Raw genomic sequence first — 12,500 nt, 5'->3', positions numbered from 1 at the left:
GACCAGGCCTAGGGCTCTATAGAGGGAATAGAGTGCTATTTCAGATGCAGCCTGTTGTGGTAAATGACCAACGACATCCTGTGTTTTTATGTGCCTACTTCCTGTTATTCATAACAATAGGGGGCTGTAGATCCCATGATTTGTACTGCCTATAAAACAATATCAGGGAAAGAAAAATCTCCACGTCAAGGGGACCATATCAGAGAGTTGATCTTTACTGTAAGTGGAATGACAGCCATTTTAAAAACAAGGACCGTCGGCTGGAGGACTGCCAAGGAGCAGGAGCAGAGAGTGTGTGTGTGAGAGAGAGGTCTTTCATCAAGCCTTTAACTATGAACTGCAGAGCTCTGCTCTCTCAAATTCTCAAGACAATTCAATTCATTGGTGATTGATTGAGTCTGGTCTTTGGCAACTGTAGTGTGTTGTTTGTGTGTGCTTCGATAATCAATATGCCTTACTCTGCTGATCCTCAATAGACTGAATAGACTAGAGTCCTCTCTATCAGAGCAGTATGAGAGTATTAGAGAAAAGCTCTTCTCGGGATAGGCATTAAGAATTTGCATTTATAGCAACTGTATTATAGACACCTATACAATGATAGCATTAGCTACTATATATAGCATTAGCATGTAGCGTTAGCTACTGTATATAGCATTACCATGTAGCAATAGCTACAGTATATGCGATTAGCATTACCTTTAGCTGCAATACATAGCATGAGCATCAAGCTACTATATAAAACATTAGCATAAGCTATAGTATATAGACCTATACAATGATAGTAAGTAGCATTAGCAAGAAGCAAGAAGCATGTTGCATTAGCTACAGTATATTACAGATACTGGTACAATGATAGCATGTTGCAATTAGCTACAGTATATATCGCACTGTAGACACCTATTAATACAATGATAGCATCTATGTTCATTGGTGAATTGCATCTTTTAGATTTTTAACACTTGCTTTAGCTACATTAAGCAATACACTATGCATCCGGTTTGTACTGCATTGAATCATTTTAGGGGGATATCATGAAGCGTTACAATTGGTTCCTGGAGGTGGAGGGGTTCCGGAATGGTCCACAGGCAGACCAAATGTGGGTGTGACAACAGTGAATGGAGGAAGAGAAGGCAACGAGAAACGGCGAGAATGAGAGCGGAACGACTAGAGGAACAAAGAAAGAAAGAGAGAGAAGCCATTTTGGACCGGACAAAGAGAGAGAGAGAGACAGCAGAGACAGAGAGAGAGAGAGACAGTGAGAGAGAGAGAGAGAGAGAGAGAGAGAGAGAGAGAGAGAGAGAGAGAGAGAGAGAGAGAGACAGTGAGAGAGAGAGAGAGAGAGAGAGAGAGAGAGAGAGACAGTGAGACAGACAGAGACAGAGAGAGAGAGAGACAGAAGAGACAGAAAGAGAGAGAGACAGTGAGACAGACAGAGACAAAGAGAGAGAGAGAGACAGCAGAGACAGAAAGAGAGAGAGACAGTGAGACAGACAGAGACAGTGAGAGAGAGAGAGACAGCAGAGACAGAAAGAGAGAGAGACAGTGAGACAGACAGAGAGAGAGACAGCAGAGACAGAAAGAGAGAGAGACAGTGAGACAGACAGAGAGAGAGACAGCAGAGACAGAAAGAGAGAGAGACAGTGAGACAGACAGAGACAGTGAGAGAGAGAGAGACAGCAGAGACAGAAAGAGAGAGAGACAGTGAGACAGACAGAGAGAGAGACAGCAGAGACAGAAAGAGAGAGAGACAGTGAGACAGACAGAGAGAGAGACAGCAGAGACAGAAAGAGAGAGAGACAGTGAGACAGACAGAGAGAGAGACAGTGAGACAGACAGAGAGAGAGACAGCAGAGACAGTGAGAGAGAGAGAGAGACAGCAGAGACAGTGAGAGAGAGAGAGAGACAGCAGAGACAGAAAGAGAGAGAGACAGTGAGACAGACAGAGAGAGAGACAGCAGAGACAGAAAGAGAGAGAGACAGTGAGACAGACAGAGAGAGAGACAGCAGAGACAGAAAGAGAGAGAGACAGTGAGACAGACAGAGAGAGAGACAGCAGAGACAGAAAGAGAGAGAGACAGTGAGACAGACAGAGAGAGAGACAGCAGAGACAGAAAGAGAGAGAGACAGCAGAGACAGAAAGAGAGAGAGACAGTGAGACAGACAGAGAGAGAGACAGTGAGACAGACAGAGAGAGAGACAGCAGAGACAGAAAGAGAGAGAGACAGTGAGACAGACAGAGACAGAACTTTACTTTACTTTGCGAAGCTCCTGTAGAAATCACCAAGGCAACGACAGCGAGAAAGGGTCAGTGACAGCAACAGAGAGAAAGAACAAAAGATGGAGGGATAGGGAGAAAGAGAGGAAGAAAGACAGAGACACACTTACAGAGATAGAAAACACAGCTAGAGACAGGAAAGGGGGAAGGGGTTTGGAGAAGGAGAAAACACCCATATGAGAGACAGACAGAGAAAATAGGAGAGGAAAGCAAGATGGAGTGCTTTTGGATAGATATAAACCCCAACCCCCTCCCCAACACTCTGACTCCTCCCACCAACTCTGGTTGTTATGACAACAACTGTGATGTCGAAGATGGAATGTTTACATACCTGTTCACAAAAAAATGACACTTACTGATTTCCTTTGATTACCTTAATAATATTGGTAATAGTGCAGATCCATTTCTTTTGATTACATAATACTACTAATAGTGGAGACCTTTCTTTTTTCTTATTACATATACATAGAAAGCCTTACTGAGACTATCTAAACATTACTCAATTCTAACAATTGTAACTAGGTTCTGTTACAAAAGGTGGCGAAGTCTTAAACCTGCCACATGCATTATTACCTATTTACCTGCTATTTACATGACTTACTACATTATTAGTAGTACTACTATTAATACATACAGTGCTACTTACTACTATGAATATTACTAGCATTATATATACTATTATCATTACTTCTACTCACTTACTACCTACACTATTATATTATACCTAGGCTGCAGTCCAAACTCAAAGTAGACAGCCCTCTGCCGTAAACCCTCTGCCCTTGAATGACGTTTTACATCCAAGTGTACCTTAAATGTCACTTGCCCAAGTGAGGGAGAGTGATGATCGGAGAGGCAACGTCCTTGGTGGAAATCTTGAAGTTTAACTTAAAAACAACCTAAAGCGATTAATGAACCTAGTAAGCTAACGTGTCTAGCAAGCACTCCTGTCAGGTAGCTAGCTACAGTTACCTATAACTGGCTAGCTAGTTTTATAGTTAGATAATTTATTCCAATAAATTACAGAATTCCCAAAAATATATTTATGAAGCTATCAACGTTTTTTTTAACCCCCTTTTCTCCCCATTTTCGTGGTTTCCAATTGGTAGTTACAGTCTTGTGCCATCGCTGAAACCCCTGTACGGACTCTGGAGGTCTGAAGTGTCAGCGTGCATTGTGCCTGGCCCCCCACAGAAGTCGCTAGTGTGCGATGGGACAAGAACATCACTGCCGGCCAAACCCTCCCCTAACCCGGACGACGCTGTGCGCCGCCCCATGGGTCTCCAGGTCGCAACCGGCTGCGACAGAGGCTGGACTCAAACCAGGATGCAGTGCCTTAGACCACTGCGCCACTTGGAAGGCGAGCTATCTACGTTTTATAGGCTCCTCACTACGAGACTAAGCCAATTTGCCAACGATAAAATCCGAATTTTGTCTGACCACCAGAGTTTGACATGTGACTACAGTTTGCATTGAATTGTGGGTCATATCAACCCCACAAGTGATCAAAGTTCTTCACTCGCTCCTCCGAGCTAAAGCGAGGGCTGAGGGGGCAAAGTTCTTCACTCGCTCCTCCGAGCTAAAGCGAGGGCTGAGGGGGCAAAGTTCTTCACTCGCTCCTCCGAGCTAAAGCGAGGGCTGAGGGGGCAAAGTTTGGGAGTTGGACCTCCGCTTAAGATGGCAATCAAACTGCATCCGGTTTCGACGGGGATTCTCCAGAGGGAAAGTGGCAGGCGCGAGGGCTGAGGGGGAGTGTTTGGACTGTAGCCCTACTCTCCTGTTGGATCCTCAAAGCCATTCATTGATGGTTAGAGGAATCGGTTCGGCCCTCTACGTATCTCTCTATCCCTGTATTCATTTAACAGCAATACTTATCGATCCTACTCAGCAATTTATTTAGTCAAATAACTAAACACAATATTCCACTAAGTTCTCTCTAAAGAGGTGGAGAAGTCAGGTGGAAAGTCCCTGAAGCCTTTCTTCACAGTAACGGCTGTATTCATTTAACAGTAAAACTGATCTTATCTCTTAATAACCATCAATTAGCCAGGTCTTAACTGAGACAAACATCTCATTAAATCTACTGTTATCTAATGGGCCCCGCAAGGCACGGAGGTACAGTAATACTGTACAACACAGGGCAGGCGTGGGATCTAACAAATGTATTTTGGGGTAGTTTTCTGCTCATTGAGAGAGAACAGTAAATATTGTAGACACCGTAGAACAGTGGATACTGTTCATCTACATACGGTAACCATAAAAACAGACACGCGCACGATACATCTTCACACACATGCATACACACACAGGCGTAAGTACGCACGCATACAAACACACACACACACAGATTCAAATGCATAGTCAAAGTGGCTCGTAAACATGCAGTTCTCGATCATTGTGACAGTCCAGTGTCATTCAATGACGGTGCCAGAAGCGGATTTGTTGAGTCAAAAACCTTAACACGACAGTCTTTTCTCCCCCTATGTGAGACTCAACAAATCAAGGCTCCACAGAAACAAGTGGAGCCCTAACCCTGAGCATCAGGGTAGCCCTGAGCAAATGGAGGAAGTGGACAAGAGGAGGAGTAAAGGAGAAGAGGAAGGGAGTGGGCTGGGAAGGGTGGAGAGGAGGAGGGTTGAAAGGTTGGGGGAGAGGAGAACAGGCCACCAAGGAGGTAAGGAAGACAGAGAGGAGAAAAGGAGGAGTAAGGAGAAATATCACAGGAACAGGAGGGAGAAAGGAGGGAAGCATCCGCTTGGAGGGGAGGGAGGGAGACGTCATGCTGGAGAGGGTGCAGTAGGCCAGTGGAGTGATTTTAAACTCGCAGAGAGAGTCAACAAACCTATCAGTCTCCATAGAAACAGCCACGTTGAGGACCACCAACTATAGGCAGTTCAAACTACTGTCATACACTACAAACATACACACCATACATAACAATATACAGTGGCTTGCGAAAGTATCCACCCCCTTTGGCATTTTTCCTATTTTGTTGCCTTACAACCTGGAATTAAAATAGATTTTAGGGGGGGTTTGTATCATTTGATTTACACAACATGCCTACCACTTTGAAGATGCAACATTTTCATTGTGAAACAAACAAGAAATAAGACAAAAAAAAACAGAAAACTTGACCATGCATAACTATTCACCGCCCCAAAGTCAATACTTTGTAGAGCCACCTTTTGCAGCAATTACAGCTGCAAGTCTCTTGGGGTACGTCTCTGTAAGCTTGGCACATCTAGCCACTGGGATTTTTGCCCATTCTTCAAGGCAAAACTGCTCCAGCTCCTTCAAGTTGGATGGGTTCCGCTGGTGTACAGCAGTCTTTAAGTCATACCACAGATTCTCAACTGGATTGAGGTCTGGGCTTTCACTAGGCCATTCCAAGACATTTAAATGTTTCCCCTTAAACCACTCGTGTTGCTTTATCAGTATGCTTAGGGTCATTGTCCTGCTGGAAGGTGAACCTCCGTCCCAGTCTCAAACCTCTGGAAGACTGAAACAGGCTTCCCTCAAGAATTTCTCTGTATTTACCGCCATCTATCATTCCTTCAATTCAGACCAGTTTCCCTGCCAATGAAAAACATCCCCACAGCATGATGCTGCCACCACCATACTTCATTGTGGGGATGTTGTCCTCGGGGTGATGAGCGGTGTTGGGTTTGTGCCAGACATAGTGTTTTCCATGATGGCCAAAAAGCTCAATTTTTGTCTCATCTGACCAGAGTACCTTCTTCCATATGTTTGGGGAGTCTCCCACATGCCTTTTGGTGAACAACAAACATGTTTGCTTATTTTTTTCTTTAAACAATGGCTTTTTTCTGGACACTCTTCTGTAAAGTCCAGCTCTGTGGAGTGTATGGCTTAAAGTGGTCCTATGGATAGATACTCCAATCTCTGCTGTGGAGCTTTGCAGCTCCTTCAGGGTTATCTTTGGTCTCTTTCTTGCCTCTCTGATTAATACCCTCCTTGCCTGGTCCGTGAGTTTTGGTGGGTGGCCCTCTCTTGGCAGGTTTATTGTGGTGCCATATTCCTTCCATTTGTTAATAATAGATTTAATGGTGTTAAAAGTTTCTGATGTTTTTTTTATAACCCAACCCTGATCTGTACTTCTCCACAACTTTGTCCCTGACCTGTTTAGAGAGCTCCTTGGTCTTCATGGTGCCACTTGCTTGGTGGTGCCCCTTGCTTAGTGGTGTTGCAGACTCTGGAGCCTTTCAGAACAGGTGTATAGATACTGAGATCATGTGACAGATCAAGTGACACTTAGATTGCACACAGGTGAACTTTATTTAACTAATTATATGACTTCTGAAGGTAATTGGTTGCACCAGATCTTATTTAGGGGCTTCATACATTCACGCACCACTTTTCCGATTCTGTTTTTGTTGAATTTTTTGAACTTCACTTGACCAATTTGGACTATTTTGTGTCTGTCCTTTACATGAAATCCAAATACAAATCAATTTAAATTACAGGTTGTAATGCAACAAAATAGGAAAAACACCAAGGGGGTGAATACTTTTGCAAGGCACTGGATATGTACTGATCAATGCTGTGCATATATACACCCTTGTATGTACACCTTCCTCAGTCCTTGTGGTCTCCTAGCGTTGTACTTGTCACACTCTTTCAATGCACATGTACAATTACTGCATGTTACATCATCAATCAAGTTACCCTAGCGACCTTGTTATTGTCACATTCATGCTACATGAACAATCTAGTAACCATAGCAACCTGCAGCTGTCCAGAAACACAAAAGGTCACCTTGGTAGCACCATAGAGATCCAATTAAATTACTAGAGGGGCCATGTCATAAATCCTCAAAGGTCCAGAATGGGGTGAAAATGGAAGCAATATTGGACAGGGAGAACTTCAAACCAGTCTAATTGGAATGACTGGCAGTAGATTCCTGATTTTACTTATGCGGGAAAATACAAGAAAGGCATGTGATATATCAGAAATTGTGTAATATAATTATTGTCAACCTAAAATATTGTCATATAATTACAAAGATAGTTTATAAGGGTTTATACAAATTGTCTGTATTAATAGCCAGTGTTGTAAATTACTTAAGTGAAAATAGTAGTTTTTTGGGGTATTTGTACTTGACTTTTTATATTTTCGACAACTTCACTACATTTCTTATTTTTTAACCCCCTTTTTCTCCCCAATTTCGTGGTATCCAATTGTTAGTCGTTACTGTCTTGTCTCATCGCTACAACTCCCGCACGGACTCGGGAGAGGCGAAGGTCGAGAGCCATGCGTCCTCCGAAACAACAGCGCGCATCCAACCCGGAAGCCAGCCGCACCAATGTGTCGAAGGAAACACCATACACCTAGGGACCTGGTCAGTGTGCACTGCGCCCGGCTCTCCACAGGAGTCGCTGGTGCGCGATGAGACAAGGATATCCCTGCCAGCCAAACCCTCCCTAACCCGGACGACGCTAGGCCAATTGTGCGCCGCCCCATGGGCCTCCCGGTCGCGGCCGTCTGGGACAGATCCTGGACTCGAACCCAGAGTCTCTGGTGGCACAACTTCACTACATTTCTAAATAAAAAAATGTACTTTTCTAGCCATACATTTTCCCTGACATGCAAAATTACAGGAAAATGGTCCAATTTACACACTTATCAAGAGAACATCCCTGGTCATCCCTACTGCCTCTGATCTGACTCACTAAACAGAGAACATCCCTGGTCATCCCTACTGCCTCTGATCTGGCGGACTCACTAAACAGAGAACATCCCTGGTCATCCCTACTGCCTCTGATCTGGCGGACTCACTAAACAGAGAACATCCCTGGTCATCCCTACTGCCTCTGATCTGACTCACTAAACAGAGAACATCCCTGGTCATCCCTACTGCCTCTGATCTGGCGGACTCACTAAACAGAGAACATCCCTGGTCATCCCTACTGCCTCTGATCTGGCGGACTCACTAAACAGAGAACATCCCTGGTCATCCCTACTGCCTCTGATCTGGTGGACTCACTAAACAGAGAACATCCCTGGTCATCCCTACTGCCTCTGATCTGGCGGACTCACTAAACAGAGAACATCCCTGGTCATCCCTACTGCCTCTGATCTGGCGGACTCACTAAACAGAGAACATCCCTGGTCATCCCTACTGCCTCTGATCTGGCGGACTCACTAAACAGAGAACATCCCTGGTCATCCCTACTGCCTCTGATCTGGCGGACTCACTAAACAGAGAACATCCCTGGTCATCCCTACTGCCTCTGATCTGACTCACTAAACAGAGAACATCCCTGGTCATCCCTACTGCCTCTGATCTGGCGGACTCACTAAACACTAATGCTTTGTTTGTGAATGATGTCTATCAGTAATTTAAAAAATGTAGAACATTGTGCAGTCTGGTTTGCAACCTCTTAAAAATATGTATATTTACACAACTTGTTTTGTTGATTTTCCACCATTTCATGTCAGAAGACAGCAATCTAGCGATCCAGACCTTCCTAGGACCATTGGGGCGGCAGATAGCCTAGTGGTTAGAGCGTTGGACTAGCAACTGAAAAGTTGCAAGATCAAATCCCCGAGCTGACAAGGTAAATTCTGTCATTCTGATCAAGGAAGTTATTAACCCACTGTTCACAGGTCATCATAAAAAATAAGAATTTGCTCTTAACTGACTTGCCAAGTTAAATAAAGGTTAAAAAAATGGCCCTGTCAAATAAACTTATATTGGACTCCCTCTGGTGGGACTCCCTCTGGTGGGACTCCCTCTGGTGGGACTCCCTCTGGTGGGACTCCCTCTGGTGGGACTCCCTCTGGTGGGACTCCCTCTGGTGGGACTCCCTCTGGTGGGACTCCCTCTGCAGCAGCATCACATCAATTTATATCACTGCAACGTAACCTTCCTAGCACTATGATAAATAATGGGACCTACACACTTCCTTAAACCTAAAATAAGTAAAAAAAGATGTATATATATTTGTGGAAGTTAAACAAAATGCCCTTTACATAGGCCTTCTGGCCTTCTCCCCTTTTCTATAGGAGGGGTGCACACTGTTTGAATGGCCCAAATGTTTAGACAATCCCACATTTGATAGATTTTGACTCTCACTAATGTCATGATATGTTTGGTACGGTAATAAAGAAAGTGAAATATTTTGGGTAGCTGTTCCTAAAACATATTATAACGTATGAAAAGGCTTATTCATTCACAATGTCATTTAATTTATCATCATCTTTGAATATGTTTCATTATACTTGTAGTGTACTAGATCATTTGGGTCAAAAAGTGTTTTCTTCTCAGGCATTATTAAACAATTCCAGGTGAAAGCTACTACACACTATACTACACCACTATCCTACACACTATACTACACCACTATCCTACACACTATACTATACCACTATACTACACCACTATCCTACACACTATACTATACCACTATACTACACCACTATCCTACACACTATACTACACCACTATCCTACACACTATACTATACCACTATACTACACCACTATCCTACACACTATACTATACCACTATACTACACCACTATCCTACACACTATACTATACCACTATACTACACACTATACTATACCACTATACTACACACTATACTATACACTATACTATACCACTATACTACACCACTATACTACACACTATACTACACCACTATCCTACACACTATACTATACCACTATACTACACCACTATACTACACACTATACTATACCACGAAACTACACAACTATACTACACACTATACTATACCACTATACTACACCACTATACTACACACTATACTATACCACGAAACTACACAACTATACTACACACTATACTATACCACTATACTACACCACTATACTACACACTATACTATACCACGAAACTACACAACTATACTACACACTATACTATACCACTATACTACACCACTATACTACACACTATACTATACCACTATACTATACCACTATACTATACCACTATACTATACCACTATACTATACCACTATACTATACCACTATACTATACAACTATACTACACCACTATACTATACCACTATACTACACACTATACTATACCACTATACTACACCACTATACTATACCACTATACTACACCACTATACTACACACTATACTATACCACGAAACTACACCACTATACTACACACTATACCACGAAACTACACCACTATACTACACACTATACTATACCACTAAACTATACCACTATACTACACCACTATACTATACCACTATACTACACACTACACTACACACTATACTATACCACTATACTATACCACTATACTGTACCACTATACTACACCACTATACTACACACTATACTATACCACGAAACTACACCACTATACTACACACTATACTATACCACTATACTATACCACTATACTACACACTATACTATACCACTATACTACACACTATACTACACACTATACTATACCACTATACTATACCACTATACTATACCACTATACTATACCACTATACTACACCACTATACTACACACTATACTATACCACTATACTACACACTATACTACACACTATACTATACCACTATACTATACCACTATACTATACCACTATACTATACCACTATACTACACCACTATACTACACACTATCCTACACACTATACTACATGAATAAAATATTGCCCTCTTGCTAGGTTGATGACTAAAGCCATAGCAAAACAGCTGTCAGCAAAACGGCTGGTTTTGATATAAGGAATTTGAAATTATTTATACTTTCACTTTTGATACTTTAGTATATTTTTGTAAGTACATTTACTTTATGATACTTAAGTATATTTATACTGGGTGACATTCACTTTCACTTGAGTCACTTGAGTCATTTTCTATTAAGGCATCTTAACTCAAGTATGACAATTGGTAACTTTTTCCACGTCTGTAAATAGCCTCTGAAATATATGTAAACAGACCATTAATGTCTCTATTTTAGTTTTCTTTGAATGATGTGAGTGCTATTATGTGATAAAATCAGTACTTGTTGCATTTACAACTTGTCTAAGTCCTATCATCAACTGATTTCAGACAGTGTATGGCTGTAGGTTGACTGCATTGTTTGTATGGAATGTTGGCATATTGGCAGTTTATTTGAATAATTATTGGAATCATTCCTCTAAAACTGTCTGGCTAGCTAGCTGACAAACACAGCGCAGATACATTCTTCAAATTCATTATTTTACACAATATCTTATCACAACACTGGCAAACCATGGTTGACCAATGCCCTGACCAAAATGGCTGACCTTTATCCGATCATAAGAAGGTTCATGACCATTCTAGTATTCTAATTCCTAATTCTATGTGTAGCACAGATCAAAACATTGGTCACATTCTGCATCATAGAATGTTAGTGACATCTCAATCCGACATTGCCGTGAAGACACAAGGACACGTTCAGCTTCTTCCTCTTGTTACATCATCAACACTGTCAGCACCTCATCGTAACACATCCCAACCAGCTTTGCGTGATGTCATCATGTAATCCATGTGAGTACCGGTGCAGGCATGCCATTGGAGCTGAGGAGGATGTACACACACACACTCTTTCATTCTTTCCTTCTCTCTCTCCTTCCTCCACCTTCCGCCTCTCGTCTCCATTCTCTCGCTCATTCATACTCAGGCACATATATCCATATACAACTGTCGATATGCGGACAATATCTCAAGATAAAAAATCATTCCACCCTCAGTGACCTGCCCCAAACATTCACCCCTCTCCTCCCTCCTTCCCTTTCTCGGCTCCCCCAGGCCGTGCAGAGGATAATAAATAGTAAAATACCTGCTCTTCTGGTGGATGAGTGGAGTGATTACCGGTAACCATTAACGGGTGTGTAAAGGTGTGTGTGTGAGGTGTGTGAGTGTGTGAGATGTGCGTGTGTGAGGTGTGTGATGTAACGGGAGGACAGGGCAAGGTGTGTGCCTCGCAGCTCTGAACCAGAACGACCTGGGCACTAGAGGGTTACCGGGTGCCTGGGGAACCCTCAGCCTCACACAGCGTAAGGGGACAGGGGCGCTCTCAGGAGGTTTGGGGGAGGGGTGGGAGGGAGAGGATGATTGGGTGCAGTTGAAGGCTGGGAGATGTGGAGAAAGTTGGGGGAGGGATTAGGTGGTCGGGTGATTGGGTAGGGGTGCATTTAGTGGGGTTTGGGGGAGTTGGGAGGTTTTTGGGGGA

General features: G+C 42.9%; 1 protein-coding gene across 1 annotated transcript in view; it reads right to left on the bottom strand.

Annotated features, from left to right (window-relative positions):
* Nucleotides 1-12,500, bottom strand: part of LOC116352993 (voltage-dependent P/Q-type calcium channel subunit alpha-1A) — a gene marked incomplete at its 5' end in the record, with an annotated part of 68,136 nt that overhangs the window by 5,396 nt on the left and 50,240 nt on the right. The gene's annotated exons all lie outside the window — the stretch shown is intronic.

The sequence above is a fragment of the Oncorhynchus kisutch genome, linkage group LG20, assembly GCF_002021735.2.
Source record: "Oncorhynchus kisutch isolate 150728-3 linkage group LG20, Okis_V2, whole genome shotgun sequence".
Classification (NCBI taxonomy): domain Eukaryota; kingdom Metazoa; phylum Chordata; class Actinopteri; order Salmoniformes; family Salmonidae; genus Oncorhynchus; species Oncorhynchus kisutch.
Note: the sequence above shows the minus strand (reverse complement) of the source record. Positions and strands in the feature narration are given on the sequence as shown.